The following is a 16,894-nucleotide window of genomic DNA, read 5'->3' on the forward strand; positions in this document are numbered from 1 at the left end:
AGAGGCTAATTAAATCATTTTGAAAATCCCTTCATGTCTTGGTATGGGTGTCAAGGTACAAGACTGAGTAAAGACAAAGTTTAATGTATTTCCTGCTCAACCAGTCAGAAACATCTGAAACAGAACTGCCTGTAAAACTGAGCACTGCAGAAGACAAAACATCTTAAAAGAACTTCTTGGCAGGTATCTTAAAAAAAAAACAACCAAAAAACCCCATAGATTAGATAGTACATAAATGATTAATAGCAAAGTATTCATTCGAGACAAGACAGAAGCCACCGCTGGATTCTCAGAGTCTGTGGAACATTAAAATGATTTCTGACTCGCAACATCCTACCATAGGCATTCCTGCTCTTCTGGCTACACCTGACAATGGAAACCTGCTGCTGCTTGGCAGTGCGCACCCACCTGTGAGCAGCCATCACTTGACAACTGCACTCACATCTTCATAACACAAACTACATTCATTTACAGATGAACAATTAACTAAATTAATGAAAAGGATTACATTACACTGAAATGACACTCACCATCTGCAATGTTATTTTTCCAGAGACAAAGCTGGTTTAAGCAAAATTCTGGACCTATGCCTGAAACTACATCACAGAACCGCAGTTGTACCTCCTCAAGCACACGGTGCAGTTCGGTGCCGCGCTGAGCTCACCCTCCCAGCCCTGTCCTGCACCCGCATCCCAACGCTAAAGCTTCACGGACTCCTTGATCTTCCCATGCCCACACCATTCGTGTCTCATTCCCTACCTGCGAGGTTTGCTGTGCCCCAGGACCATGGCGGGAAGCAGCCACAACGTTTAAGCGCTGAAGAACAGGGACGTTCCTTCTCCAGCACCCTCCAGCTCAGCTGAAATAGCTGCAGTGCCCCAGTTTCTTCCCTGCTATGATTCACATCCCACAGGCTCAGGTTGACCTGAGCCACAGCCGACCAGCTGCACTTGACACATGCAGCCTGCACAGGGAAAGGCCACCAAGGTGTCCCTCTTCCACCAGGAAAACGTGTCTTCTACAGAACTGTGCGGCCACGGGTGTATCATGGAAATGGTCAACGGCACGTGCCCAGCCTGCAAACTGGAAACCGCGGCACTGCTGCCCTGCGCTGGGCACGAGAGAGGATGACGAGCTGGCTACGGTGAAACGAGACCTGCACCCATCGGTGGTTCGCATTTCTCATCAGCCGCACGAGGAAACAGCAAAACACGTTTGCTCTGCTCTCTGTTCCCTCTTCTGTGTTTCAAGCTAATACATATCTTGGCAATTTTTAAGATGAAAGAGAAAAGCAACGTGGATCCTAGACCTCTGTGTTATAATTAGTAATTCTTTCTTACAAGTAATACAATGTAAACGCTCTATGCAAGCTTCACATTTTTCTAATGTTTACATAAAGTTTCCAAATATTAATATTTTTAAAGAATAAATGCTATCCTTGCACCTAAAATCCCAGCAACCCTTAAAGGCAAAATTCAAGCAGCAGTTTCTCCCCCCGATATCAGTATGTAAAGAAGCTGGCAGTTTCAATATTGCAAATGCACACTGGCTGCTGTGCACATCTGCCTTCAGCCAGTTTAAACATTCATGACGCTCCACTCCCCTGCATTTTCCAGTGTGGCAGTCCTGCACTCCTGCTGCCTCAGTGACTTCTTTTTTTTAATTAAAGAGAGAAGATTTAAAAGGATGTGGAAGAGAAGACCACAAGACTCCGCAAGTATTGTGCAAAGAGCTGGTGTGCCCTGTGCCCATAACACATCCTCCATCAGGCTTTTACCTTATATTAGTTCCACTACAACTACTGAACAAATTCAGGTTAATTTTTCACTTCCTGTATAACTGGCTATTTTGTCAAAGAACATCTTGCCAAAGGTTCTAGGTTACTAAAAGCTTCTTTAAGGGGTTTTTTTCTTGCCATCTCTCACCCACCCAGCCCTGTTATTTTCAGTTAATTTCTCTATTCTCCTCCTTTGTCTTAGATTACTATTTCCAGGGAAGTGTGAAGCTCAGTGTCACAACATGTAATGCCATGGAAGCGTCTGAAGCAAAATCTGTAACCTTAGGCTGCTTTGGAAAGAAAACCCGGCCCTTTGGGAACCCTCTTCCCTCACAAGCCGCCGCCCGAGCGGGTCTCAGCCGCGCAGGGTCCACCGGCTGCTGCTCCGCCGTCACCGCTGGCCCTTCCGCTAACGAGCTGCTCCCACAACTGACTTGAAATTGATTTTGTAAGTCATTCACACGAAAAAGAGATTTTTAGTAGAATTGTTTCTAACAAGCACATGTTTCAAAAAAATGTTATTCAAAGTCAGTGCATCAGTGTTATTAATGGAAGCACCTGGAGTCAGACAAATAGTAGAAATACTGAAATACTATGTGCCAGCAGAAGCTACCAAATATGATTCAGAATACAGTGCAAGAGCCCCTGCAACAGAAACACCAGGGATCCCCCTCAGGAAGGGTGTGCTGGCTGCCGTCAATTTTCAGCCTCAGAATGCAAGTATTTACTTCAAATGCATGATAACCTAATGTCGGTTACAACTTGAGGTCTCTAATGTCGGTTTGACATTAGAGACCTCAAGTTCTGTCTTGAACAAGATTTTGCAGTAGAAAGTCCTAGCTTGACTAACAGGAAGAAAAAAAAAAGTCAAATATTTTTGGGGATTTACAAAACTAATATTAAAAAAAATCCTATTTCCCTGGAAAACCGTAGGAGTCTAAAAATACTTTAAATTGGCTTAATCCAGCATCTTCTTGCTTCAGCAGATCTACCCTGCATCCGTGTGCTGTCACATCTGCCAACTCCAGTTGCAAAACTCATCTGTTATTCTTCTCTCCGGTTCGTACAGCGCAGTGTTTAAGAGGAGAAACAGCATTTGGGCAGCGCCCATCGCGCTGGCCTTGCTCAGGGTGAACACCACAAGCTAAACTGCAAAATTAATTTCTCAGTGCAAGTTGTATCTGTCAGTCTCATCCTTAGAAATCTGGGCGGGGGGAGGGTGGAGAAGCTTTTATCATTGATAATCTGCCAATCCCACCTGGACGTCATTTTTAAGAACATGGATACAACTTTATTGGTTTAGCCTCTTTTCTTTAAATTTCATATAGGACTATGAATTAGCTTAATCTGTCTTCATAGATAACAATGCCATCTCCAGTGTGCCACTGGATTCTCAACAGCGTGAGACACCTTCAGTTCTCTGGTTAAAAGAGGTGTCCTCAGTCCTTGCCACTCTCCACTGTTTTCTTTAGATCAGGTAATCCACATCATACCTTGTTTCCCTCTCAGCATGAAGCACCACAACAGCAAAGTACAAGGCTGTGACCAACACCAGCATCGGGGGACAACGCACCGGCCGCAGCCACAGGAACCTGCTCCGGAACGAGCTGGAGGTCGACACCGCGACTCCCGGTAGGATGGCAAAGCCAGCATGGGACGGCAAGCGGCTGCAAACCCGCTTTCCTCCGAGGGAAACAAACCGACGGTGCAATCAATAGCAGCATTCAAAATGCTCTCAGCTTTGCTGGGAGATCGATTTACAACAACAAAAATCTCACTTTCTCCCCAAAGCTCACTTCATACACAATAGTTGCTAAAAGTAACACTTGAAATTACTATCAGGGGAAAGACTAGAGAAAAACAATCAACGTTAGTTTATTTGGGGCCATTAACTTGTGTTTTGTGTCTAGCCACTTCAGTTCCCCGATAACAGGAAATCTGCTGCTCCTGAAAGCAACATCAATGGGATTTATTTTATTTTTCAAAAGGTGCACTTGGGAAACCACAAAGTGCCAAGGTAGGAGGGGGCACAGTTCAACACGCAGAGAGCAGGGGCAAAGCCAGAAATAAAACCAGCTGCTATTCAAATGGATGGTATTCTCCTGAGCCGGACAACGGGATGTATCAAACCTTTCATCCTTCAGTGGGAAGTTATGAGAAAGCTGGATTAGAGTCTGAACATTTCTATTGCTTGCTTAGCCACCTATGTAAATCTGTGCCCATATCACACCACCATCATTATGAACAAGAACCAAAGGGACAGGAACACCTACTTCTGCTCTTGTCGGCACAAAAATCCTGCTTGTTTTTTACAGCCTAAAACTATACTTGTAGTGGTAAAAGTATGTCAGATTATAATGCCATCAACCAAGCTCAATCCACAGTTCAAATAAAATTCAACTCTAAAACTGAAACTTTTGTGTTAATGAGAAAAATCCTTTTAAAGAAAAGTAAGATAAATGTGTTGCTTTGTTCACGGAAAGAGCATTTGCTTCTGTTGTTTTCTGAGTTCTTCTATTTGCTCTGCATAGCTCGTCTGTCGCGGAGACAAAGTCTCTGTATTTGGCATTCTCCGTGATATTTGGAAACTCCTACGCTTACTGCAACCGAGCAGGGGCCACCGAGAACCATTTCAATACGTTAGTTCATCACTAATGAACTACAGAAATATGTTAAAGAAAACAACAACAAGGTGAAAGAATATTCTTCCAGAGGCTTTTTGCTTGTTTTGAGAGAAACAGAAAGGATGCCATCAAAGCTAGCTGACACTTTTTCACTTGGCTTTTTGCTCTGAAACATTTACAAGTCCTACACTGCAGGACCAGGAAAACAACACCCGAACCACCAGTGCAGACCCTGGACACAAGACAAGGTTGTCCCCGAAATTCAGTGGGCAAATACTACCAGACACTTTCACACTTTACCGAGACAAAAACCACAAGTTAAATTTAGAATGATGATTTCTGCAGGCACTCAGATGCTTCTGCTCTAAATTTTCTAGAAATTGCAAATTAAAACTTGGCAGGCTTTAAACTGACCCAGCATGTGTCCTCTGTAATCCAAATCATATTCTGTCCTATTACTCTGCAAAACTGTTAGGAAAAGAAATCAAGCCTTTCAACACATGGTTTCAGACAAGTGACAGAGACATTCCATTTATCCCTGTGCTAAGAACAAAACTTAAGTAGTGTTTTTTCCTCTTGGAATATACCCATGAAAATTAAAAGCTAATAGAGGAATCAAAGCGATCTCCATTGGAGAATAAGCATAGTTTGCTGAATACAACTACTCACACAACTGTATTGGTTCAAAGTGCTTGTGGTAATTTTTTTCCATTTACTACGGGGAGAATATATCGCATTTCTAGGTGCTCTGATCTCATTCTTAAATCCTGTAACCAGACACCCAGCAAAGCAGGCAGGTGTCACCCGGCTGTTCTGTGGAAGACACCGCCAGCCCCTGCGAGTTCATCAGCATTGTCTCTGCAGCCACGAGACTGAGGCTTTTTGCAACACCATGAACAATAAATTGAATGAAACAGCTCAGAGCTTACAAACCAAAGAAATCTGGGAAACTACTTCTCCATCTACTGGTAACCAGACAGTACTACCCACCGTTCCCTTGCTAACCTGTGGGACACTGGAATCTCCAGGCTGGACTTGACAGCAGAAACTAAAAACCATTACTCAGTCTCTTCCATCCTGATTGCAGCATCAAGCTCCAACCCCTTTCATTAGAAAAAAAAAAAAAAAACCAGAGCTCAGCTACACACAGAAGAATTTCACACCACTTCTGTTGTGCCATTTGCAGTCAGAAGAGACCCCACTGCCCAGCAACTTCGGTGACTTGCCCAGTGCCACAGTAAATCAGTGGTAGGACTCAGAAAAGCAGTTAAGTTTGTCAATTCCTGTACACACCAAGCACAGACTTGACCCCCTTTCTAGCTGTCCAGCCTTCCCTTAGGCTTCTTCACTTCGATTGGAACAGACGCTGCATCACTTTTGCCATTCAGCCTCTCGCTCGCAGGACCAGGGCGATCCTTCACAGGCCAGCCTGGCAAACTCTACAGTACATACTTGACAACAATTACCTGTAGATTCATGAGATTCAAATTAGCAATTCGATATCTGAATGTGGTGTGATTAAACTCAAGAATCTAATTCAGAATGTGTCCTATTTTCAGGCATCAAATTTTTTGAGCACTCCGCTCTTTTGTAAGGAAAACTGATGTGGACTTGGGAACCTTATGTGTCTTTTTCAAAAGAGGACAATGGAGTCCCTCTTTTGTTAGGCAGCAGGACACAAACTGTCTGTTCTCAGGAAGAACAGGAGCCAGAAAAATCAGAACATTTCAGGACACCAGCCATTCTGGGACACGGGACCTGAGCCATTCTGCACAAGGGGAAGCTCAGCAGCCCCACTTTCAGAGCAGCCCACTCCTCAGCACTGAGCTTCTCACTCTGGGCGAATTTCGGCCTACTGTTTGGTTTTGAAGAAAAAAACAAAGCCAATTGTCTTTGTCACTTGGCATTTTTAAAGCTCTACATGGCATAGGAGCAGGTTATGGAAGATAAGGGAGCTCACTCTTCTCTCTCTCTCAAAACAACAACAAATCAACCAGTCAAAAGAAACAGCCTTCACACTAGATACTGTGTAGTCATCCAGAACACCCAAAACCAACTGAAACAGATGGAGGGTCAGAAAGCATCTGACTTCGAAATCACAAAGAAACTGGCAACTCCTGGGTGACCAGCAGCGCGTGTGTCACCGCTCCCCTGCCTGCACCCAAGCCCAGCTCCAACAAACCTCCTCCACCTTCACACCGCGCTCCAGCCGCCCAACAGCAGCGCACTCAGAACAGGCATCGAGCAGACGCAGCGTGTGCTTCCATACGGCAACCCCGGCTCTGCCAAACAGCCACTTTTCCTCCCCGCTGATTATACTGGTTTTCTCCTTTTCTCCCATCTTTTGTTAGGCTCCTAGGGAACCAACAAAAGGAAAGCAAACGCACACGTGACAAACACGTACTGCTTCCCTTGGACTACACGCATTCTGGATATTTAGATCTCCAGACAAGCAATTCTGTCTCCTGAACAGCAGATAAACACAGAAAGAGGCCTAAAAGCTACCCAGCACTTCTCAGCTCTCAACCAACATTCAGTCTATGTACTGTGCATGAGACTTGCTACTGTACTGTGTGAAGGGAAAGAGAACTCATTGAGACAAGGTGCACCTGCTAAAACTGGCAGTAAAACCAGCCGACTACTGCAAATCAGTCGTGGCCAGTGCAAACAGCAAGCAAGTCTTTGTTCTGCCCCAAGAGAACTCCCTCACTGCAAGTACCACATACAGATCAAACATTTAAAAGCAAAAGAAAAGAAGTTAGCCAAGGGATTTAAGTTAAAATAAAGATTACAGATTGCAGTGTGAAGGAAAACAATAAACGTACCACCGAGTCCCAAGCCCCGCCAAGCTCTCCTCAAGCAGTTCTTGCTCTGGAGGAGAACTGCGAGGTGACAGCCCGAGCCAACAGTTTCTACAGCAACTGCAGAAGCACCAGTACAACGATATTCAAGCCCTGCAGTAACTGCAGAAGCATCAGTAAATGGATACTCCAAATGCTGAAGGAATATTTGACAGTTTCAGATGGATTCTCTTACCTCACTGGGCAACTCATTGATCCCAATCAGCTCAGCTCAACTCTGTATTTGCCTGTTTCTCTGCAAACTCTCCTGAATCTCCTTTACCCTTAATACTATTTCAGTATATTGTTCCACTCCAGAATTTCACGGAACTCGACACAGCCATCACAGAAAGCTTTGCAGACGTGGTGCTGGAAGGATGACCAACATCATCCTGGACAGGAGAGATCGACCACGTCTCTGCACGGTGCTGCTGCAACTCCTCACCGGGTGGAATGCTGTTATGACAATGACACTACACTTATGTTGCAGTACTAAAAGCACACTTGGAAGCATCTCAACAGGAACCAAACCAGAGGTATGTTACTACCCAACTGCACAGAAAAAACAGATCCATTTGTAACACACGGTTATTTTAACACTAACGCAGAATCTATATTAAGGAACAGAAAATACTGCACCTAGGCACTTGCTAAGTTTTTCAACCAAGAACTGTAATTTATTAAAGAATGTTCAAGGCAGGCCATTTCTCATTTCTCTTTCAAGAATCTCCTTTAATATGTCACAGTGCCTCAGCAGCTGTGGCTTTCCCAGCAGCTCCATATGAGCGTTCTTTGCAGGAGATTGCTCCTCACTCTGCAGCCTCGCTTTGTTCCACACAAACTTGGCGTGAAGCTCAGGCTCCCGACCCACAGCAAGAAGTTAAACAACATCGCTCGGTTGTTTTTAAAAGGGTGAGGAACTCTCCAGTTTCAGGTTCTTCAGTGTTTGGGATGGAGGGGAACAATATATAGAGTCACGATTCAGGAATATCTGGTATTCAACCCCTGCCTGTAAAGAACACGGTTTAATCAGAGAACTGCCAAAGATTTACTTTGTAAACTGCTCTTATTATTATTGGTTTATTACATGAGGCCACATCCACAAAAATAGATTTTTGGTCAAGAGTTCATTCCTTATATAATGCTGACTCCCAACTACCTGCTTTAAACAATATCCTTTATCTCATGGGCCAACAAAAGGAAAAGGACTGAGTTCCCCCAAAAGATAAAGCAGACTGCGCAGAAATAATAACCTTGCAAAAGACAATCTTATTCCCACACTAACCTTAGTAAAAAAGAAACACGAAGACAAAAACATTTTGCTTTTCTTTTTGTGCCTTTTATCATGATTGATTCAAATAGCACCATCACTATTTACATGGAGACAGCTGCTTTTTCTGAAATGTGAAGTACTGTGAAATCTGGAGTGGAAAAGTATCTTACAAGTTGTTAAAGCATAAGCATGCAAAGAAGACTTCTAGATCAAATTTAGTCCTCAGCGGGCTAGTTTTGAAGGAGTAAAGAGTACAGCTCCAGCCAACCATCTCTTACTACAAAGTAATATATATAATTAAAAAAAAAATTAGAAACTACAAACTATGTCAGGCTTCATGTAACTTGCTAAGATTGAAAATCCAACCAAATTTTTTTAATTGTCAAAAATACCCCCGTTCCAGGAGGTTCTTGTTTGCCTCCAAGGTGGGAGTCATGATTCTTTTCTCTCACACAAATTTAGACAACTGTGTTCTCTCTTCAGCCTCCTGGCCATCTGTAGAGATGAGGAGGTGTGTACAGATGTGGGCTCAGCCAGAATGAGCTGCTTCTCTGAGCTCATATTATTGGCAGCCACCAATTCCACCCTCACCCACCAGAAGCAAAGAAGTTCTCAGCCTTGTCTCCCCCTCACCTTCCCAGGATTTGCCTTTCTTCCTGGCTTTCCTAGAACACTTGCCACTCTATCTACCAGAGCACATTTATTACTGGTTCTAAAATAACAGTTTTTATAAGAGAGAAGAACATTTCAGGTCATTATAGGGGAACTTCAGACACAAGAAATTAAATTGTGCAGTACATCAGCGGCAGAACCTGAAAAGGGACCAACTGCTCCCATAATCAATACTTGCAGTTTGATCACCAGACCCGCACTGGATCGCAACGTTGCCCTGTGCCCAGTATCGCAGAGTTTCCGCACCGGGCTTTGCACCAGTTTCCAGCTTTAGAGGGAACGCTCCCAGTCGCTCTGGGCTGCACAGGGACGCACACCGTGGAACGCCATGGGGAGCAGCCGTAAGACACACTACAAGTCAAGCCTACAGAGGCCCGGTGATGCACCCACCCCTCTTGAAGGTCATCCACATGGAATAACTGATTACTTTAAAGAAACAAATAATGTTTTTATATGATTGAAGATTCGGACGGCATGTCTGGGTAACCAAAGAAACCCTAATCTATTTGTTACGTCAAATTATCAAAACATCAAATCAAGAGATCATGAAGCATTGGGACACTGAACAGCTGTTTACAAGACACTTTTAGCTCTCTGAGAAGATGACGATCACTAAGAATCTATGACATGGGAAAGGCATTCTTCAAAGCAGAAGTGGGGAGAAACCGTTTCTTGGGCATTTATTTTTCCTCTCATCTTCTGCAGAGTTAAACCACCTGGGAGAGTAAAGGGAAAGACATTAGGATTGGAAGTGGAGTAGAATTCCAAATGTTCTAAGTGTCTGTACCATCTGCATTTACAAAATAGCTCCAGCAGGTATCGGAGATGACATCTTGAGATCTCATTTCTGAGTCCAGCAATGGCAAAAGTCTTCACGAGGGAAATAAGATGAGCCCAAGTTCCTTCACTGCAGTTTGAGTGCAGCTGCCAGCTCCAATAGGTTCTCAGGTAGGATTTCAGTCTGGTTTACTTAAGAAGAAAAGAATCTCCGGTTCTTACTGCATTTATTGTTCAGGAAAGGAAATGCAGAAGCCAAGAACTGAGACCATACACATTTTCCCCTCTCTTTATTTCAGGGTGAGGAGTTACATAACTAACTCTAATCTGAAGTATTGCTAATTTACATTGACAGAAGACCCACCTAGGCACCATTTTTATGTCTCTACATAAAAAATAATTTTAAAAAAATTAGCTAGTCAGGTTCCTAGACTCCACCTCCATAGTAAAGTACAATTCAACCTGAAATCTCTCTTGCTAATCTACTCTCAAGTTGGTCGGGCTTGGCTCTGGGGTGCAGAACTACCACAATATATTGTATGATGGGGTTAAACACTTCCCAGATTTCTATGGGTGCCTTCCAATCCTCCATTTTCTCTACAAGGACTTTATAGTCTTCCATACGATGCTTTACAGATTCCTTACAACCCCTTCCTTTGAGCTGCCTCCCCCGAGTTCCACGTTCCCTGCTCACCACAGCACAGCCCCAGCTCTCCGGGGCTGTGCGTGTGCTCCAGCACTTCACCCCCTGAACACACACACACACACACACTGCACTGCAGCTCCCCTTCTATTCCAGAGGTTTTTCCGTTCCAGCAAATATTCCAAATTTGCTATAGTATACACGCAGAAATCAAGAAAAGTAGGTAACGAAAAAAGTACTAAACCCACGGAGGGTCAGAGAGCAAACTACAGCACCCCGCAAGCACAGAAAAAGAGCAAGTTCCCGTATACAAAGAGCTGCCTCTGCAGCCCAGAAGTATCAAAACACAGCAATAAATTACTAACTCCTCTTCCTGTCTTCATGCTGGGGAATTGATGTCTGGGAACATCACTGGAGAACCAGCCACCAAGCGAGGCTTGGGCCCAACAATTAACACCCCAGAAAGAGCTGGTATTCAAATGCCAACCCCAAAATTGATTAAATGTTAACACACATTAGTCAGCATTTTCAGATCCACTGATAACATGTTATTTGTTTCTATGGTTAGCAAAAACATCCACAACCCAACCCCATTCAGCTTATCTCCATAAGGTTACACCGGGTGACCTCTTCTGCTCACACTACACAGCGACAGAGCCACAGCACCTCCAGAGCTCAAATGCCTTTTTTCTTTTTAATACAAGCTCTTTTTAAAAAAAGCTGACTGATTTGTACCCTCTTACTGTAGGCTGACACCCAGTTTCCAGGTGATATGTTTAGTACAGCCATTCAATGACTTGCTAAGCAGGCTGTAAAAAGACCATTCAAGTTAAATACCTTCATTATTGAGCTATATACCAGCTAGCGTTTTTAAGAGGTCACCTATTTCAACAATGGCAACTAAATTCAGTGGGGTGGAGCATTCTGGCTTTTTTCCTTGATGAATTTAAACAGCAAATATGAGGACATTCAAGAGAGATACTGTGTTTATGGACAGGGTTACTTACTCTTGAGGACCCTGCTCCCAAGGCTCACGTCTCCTCAGCCTCCACAGCGACTGATTTGCCAAAGCTCATTTCCACAAACACGCAACACTCGTTCCCAAACCAGCTCCACAGCCGCTGTGCCCGAGTTTCACCCCGAGCCCGTCCCGGCTCTGCTGCTGAACCGGGAACACACCGAGATCTTGTTTAGGGTCAGAATCAGCTCAGCTGAGGTTGCCTGGGTGAACCGTTTCCACACGTCACATCGCACCTGTGCCCCAGAGAATACTGAAGGCAGGCAAGGCCCAATGTTTGAAAGCCTGTGCTGACTCTCAAACTTGTGGTATTACAAGTCAAACAAGAAACGTGTTTAGTGTCTCCCCTCCCAAGAATCAGAGGAAATGGAGAAATCAAAGCCTCTAAAATCAGCCTGTCCTTGTCTGCTCCTGCTATGGTGAAAATACTAAGAGGCAACACCAGTTTCTCGCCATTGAGTTCATTTTACTGTCAAGCCAAATGCCAAGTTCTGCTTCAATCACCGTTTCACTTCTTCAGCACTAACTACATCAAAGTTTAAGGTCTAAAATCTTAATTATGTTTTCTAAGATTTCTTCGAGTTCTGACATCTTGTGAGTGTTCTTCCCAACCAGATACTCAAACATTCAATTTTTCAATAAAGCCAATTAAAAGTAAATCCACAAAAAGAACAAGAAGCAGCAAAACACAATTTACTGTGATGCCAGACACACCCCAATTTTGTTTCAAGCATACAATTAAGAGTCATCTAATTCCCCTATGTAGACATGACATGAAAGAGAGACATTACTGTAAGAAGAGCTTAATACTATTGGTACACAAACCTTATGACTGATAAATTAGAGACTAGTAAAACAGCATATAATTTACATTTTGTTATGTCAATCACAAGTAGCATCTTGAGGCTCCTAAATAGTACGCCAAACCACAATGTAAGAGAACTAATTTAAATCAAGCCATACGGCAGGATCACTTACGTTTTCACAATCCAAGAGATCCCCTAAAATGACTTAGCAACCGGATTTCATAAGATTATTCCTCTTCAACATCCATTTACATCTTTTATTTACCAGCATGTTATGAAAATATTTTACTACAAAAGAATGACAACATTTTGCATGGCTACAGAGAAACCAATGAAGTAAAACAAGGGCATGGGTTTAATAATCCATGGCCTTTACTGCTTGAGAAGCCAACCTGCAAATATGAAAATCCACACACTGGATTAGCGCCAGAGTTCCTGGGTTTAACCAGCAGGACAGAGCAGCCAGTACCATGGTCTACGTACCTTTCAGTAACAGCACAAGTGACATACTCTGTATTTTTCCTTATGTTTCTCATATAACCAGCACCTTGCCTACATTCCTATACCACAGGGAAAATTAATGAAATTAATTAATTAATGCATTGCAAGGCAATCTCAAGTACAAGGCAACAGACCAACATGGAGTGGCACCCAAGAATTCTCTCAGTCCTCTTCCCTTCCATCACGTTTAGAGGACCAGAAACATAAGGTAATTCAGCTACGAAATAAAGTCCAGAAATCCAAAGTGTGAGAAGCTTATGTTAACTCATTCGTAAGAATTCCTATCTGTGCTTTTTGTTAAAGGGACACAAATTAAGGTTTTCAAAGAAGTTACACAGCAACACTGTCCCGCTGTGAGCTGACAGCGTATGCGCCACTATCTGTGCTGCCATCGGCGCTCAAAGACTCACATGTAAGAAGGAAAAACTACACAAGTGCCAAGAAATGCAGAAGTACAACTGAAACAATATTGTCTCTGGTCTTGTAGCTTGTATTAATCATCACTTTTATTAAAAAAATATAAGCAAATATATTCAGGTAGAGCAGGTTAGGTTTTGGCTTCCTTAAACATGAAGTACAAAGTTTTCATTTGTCGAATCACGCTGTGAGTACAAACGTACTCAAACTATGGTTTCTACAGAAATGTTTGAGACTTGCATTTTTCTGCTATTTAAATCTATAACAGGAATTTTCCTTTTAATTTCGTCACTGCAGCATATACAGCAGTAATCTCTACTTGCCAATACTGCTCCGTTTATAGCAAATCCAGGACAGTATATCAGCCAAGTGCTCCTCATGTGTATGTTGTTAGAACGGAAAAGTCCTCCCCCCCAAGCTCGATACAAAGCAAGTTACAGAATTCAGGATGCTAAGCTGGAGTCCTCGGCCGGCACAGCTGGACTCGCCGCAAAGCCCAGCTTGCTTGGAGCCAGCCCAGCGAGGCGCAGCTCAAACCTCTGGGCACGCCAGCTCTCCAAGCATCTCCCTGCGCTGACCAACACGTTCCAGGTACCTTCCTCAGCCGCCCCCAGCTCACTCCATAGAAATACACAAAGTGCCGCTTTTTTACCATCTCACATTTACACTTGGACATGTTGGCCACTTCTAGGTGTGTGGGCATCACCACAACCAAGGACAAGACTCTGCAAACTCCTCCCATGTGTTTTAACAGATACTCTATGAGGGTGCTCACAGTGGCTTTTTCACGCACTCACAAGCTTGTGAAGCAGCCAGGGCACTTCCCTCTCCCCTCTTCCAGCCACCGACCTGCTCTTCAAAGAGCTCTATTTACATGCCAAGTTACAAAGTTCAGCTGCTTCCAAAGCAACGTGGAAAAAGTGCAGCTTTTATAATTCTACAGTGAGGCTTTTCACAACATGAAGCGGCTTCTTAGACTAATTTTTTTTTTTATTTCCAAACAGGATTTCACAGTTAAAAAAAAATCAGTCCACACACAGGCCTTTGAGGAATCTTAACTAAGGGCCTTCAAAAGAAGAGAGCTCTGCAACCTTCAGCATCACATTACTGAACACCCACAGAAAAAAAGCACCACAAGTCAGAAAGATGGGTCACCAAGAGCTGCACATCCACCAGAGTTTAAGCTGCTTCTCCAATGCTTAGGCCAGCCGTGCCTTTTGCCATCTCCGCTATATCTTTCCATTTGCTTACTCTTCTCATGTGCTTCTGAACTTTGGGGATGAAGCCCTCACTACCAGCAATCCTTACCCACTCTCTTCCCCATCTCTCCTTCCATTCTCCACCAACATGAAGCAGAGAAAAATGATTGGAAAGTTCCAGAGAGAACAGGACACATGCCAAGAACTTCCAGCAGCAGGTTCAACTTCCCCCAAACTACCAAGAATGTAACAAAAGCTCCAGGCTGCCACAGCCTGACAGGGATTTCTTCTTCCTCTCCAGCCTGGCAGGGACAACTACCCCATCTTCCGCAATGTCTGACGGCCCATCCAAGGGGTGGACTATCTACACTCTTGGGAAAACACTTGCTTTTCAGAGACTTTGAGCAACCACCTTGTGCATATGAAGGAACACGGCAATTACCAGCTCAGTGGAGACGCTCTTGCCTCCCTTCCCTTCCGGCTCCACAAGTCTGGGTTTTAAGGCCTCCTCTCCAAGTAGAGGAGGCACTTTTCCATCTTCCTGCAAACGTCAGGCCCTCTTCTGCCTCCACAGTTGTTTCCTTTGGGTATCTCAAAAACGGTTACCATATCTTTAAAAATAAACTAAAATAAGCCCAAGTTTTGCAAATAGTCCTTCTCCATTCTTTCCAAGAATGTCAGATTATTCTGCATGAATGAAGGGAGTTATTTCCATTTTCTGTCTTTACCCTAGAAGGGCAGGTTTTGAATGCTCACTAGAACACACAACTATTTTAATTTAAGTTAAATAGCCCAGCTATTTTAATTTAAAGTTGTGAAAACATTTTTTGGAATTGGAGACTTGAAATACCTTATGATCCTGACAACAATGCCCACTTAAGTCTTTCTTTACTTTAGCCACACTTTGAATTGCTAAGCTTCCAGGACAAAGTATGATACAACTTTTAAAAAACGTTAACAAAGTACAGCACACAGTTCACAAAAATGAAATCCAGACACATCCAGGACCCCCCATGTTATAAATTTTTCGTCCTGCTGTACTGTACAAGCCATTTGGAATGCACGCTCTCTGGAGCAGGACATTTTATTCTTACTTTCCGTAAATCGCACAGAACCATTGTCAGAGCCATGTAAATAAATAATAAGACATTTAGTTAGATAATGCATATTTCTGTTTTGATTCAGAACTCAAGTTTTGCTTTACTTAGTAGCCTGAACGCGACTCCTCAGTTATCCTTTTAAAGTTATCACTTGCAGAAAAGAATAGTGGGTTAATGATTAACAAAATCCAGTGCAAAGCAAATCCAGAGTGAAAGAGAAAAAAGAACCAAAACACCGATAATTTTTCGATTTCTTTCCTCCCAGCCAGGAAGCCTGTGAAGGTACCAGAGGGACAGCGCCGGGCTCCGGGAACATCGCTGCTCCAGAGGCGGGTCCGGGTGAGCCATGGCCGCCGGGTCACACCCGCACCTGGCGCTGCCGCCCGGAGACCCGCGCCCCGCACGCACCGGCCGATCTCCCTCCCGCTCCGCCCGCCCGCACACACCTGCGCGCCGGGGACAGGTACGGAGGAGCGGCCGCTGCGCGCAGCGCGGCGCCGAGCGCCCATGGCCGCCCCCGCCCGCGGGCCGGCGGCCCCTCCGGGCGCGGGAGCCCCCCCGCCCCCCGCCCGCCTCAACGGCTCCAACGGCAGCCGCGCCCCTCCGCGCGCGCAGCAGCGCCCCCCGCTCCCGCACCGCCTCCCATCCCCCGCACCGCCCCCCGCGCCGTGTCCTGCCCTTGCCTCCTGCCCGCAGTGCCCGGTGCAGTGGGAGGAGCGGTGCCCGGCGCCCGCCTCCCCTCCGGGGCGCGCAGGGAGAGCTGTCTGCCGCCCCGACCCCTCCCCGCCGCCAGCGCGGCCGCTCGCCCGCCTCACCCCGCTCGCCGCCGGCCCCGGCGCAGCCCCCCGGCCCCGGCCCGGCTCCGTGGCCCCGTCCGGCTCCTCCGGCTCCGCAGCGGCGAGCGGGGCTCCGGCACGTGACAGCGCCCAGCGCCCCCATAGGCTGGGGCTGCCGGGCAACGTGAGCCCGCCCCCTCCCTGCACCTGAGAGAGAGCCTTACGCCAACTGCGTAGGGAGATGCCGGGCGGCCGCGCCAATTTCGTAGCGGCGCGGAACCAGCCGTTTCCTCCCTCCTCGCGGCAGGCCGGCGCAGCCTTACGGAATTGACGTAAAGCTGCTTGGCTCGGCTCGGCCGGTTTCCTACCTGGGGCCGCTACTCCTTGCGTTAACTGCGTAATCCCACCCGCCTCCCGAGGAGAGGGGTCTCGGCAGCTCAGAGAGCTCCTGCAGCTGCGTGGGGTAGGAGC

At 45.3% G+C, this 16,894-nt stretch overlaps 1 protein-coding gene across 6 annotated transcripts in view; it reads right to left on the reverse strand.

Annotated features, from left to right (window-relative positions):
- The window catches only part of STRBP (spermatid perinuclear RNA binding protein), a 59,322-nt gene extending 42,768 nt beyond the window's left edge, over nt 1-16,554 (reverse strand). For all 6 annotated transcript variants that reach the window (XR_014185592.1, XM_082067817.1, XM_082067818.1 and 3 more), the window contains exon 1: nt 16,463-16,554. The gene's annotated coding sequence lies outside the window, so the exon portion shown is untranslated. The remainder of the gene's footprint in view (nt 1-16,462) is intronic.
- Between the last annotated feature and the right edge of the window lie 340 nt (nt 16,555-16,894).

Source organism: Streptopelia decaocto (genome assembly GCF_964273445.1).
Source record: "Streptopelia decaocto genome assembly, chromosome: 17".
Taxonomy (NCBI): Eukaryota; Metazoa; Chordata; class Aves; order Columbiformes; family Columbidae; genus Streptopelia; species Streptopelia decaocto.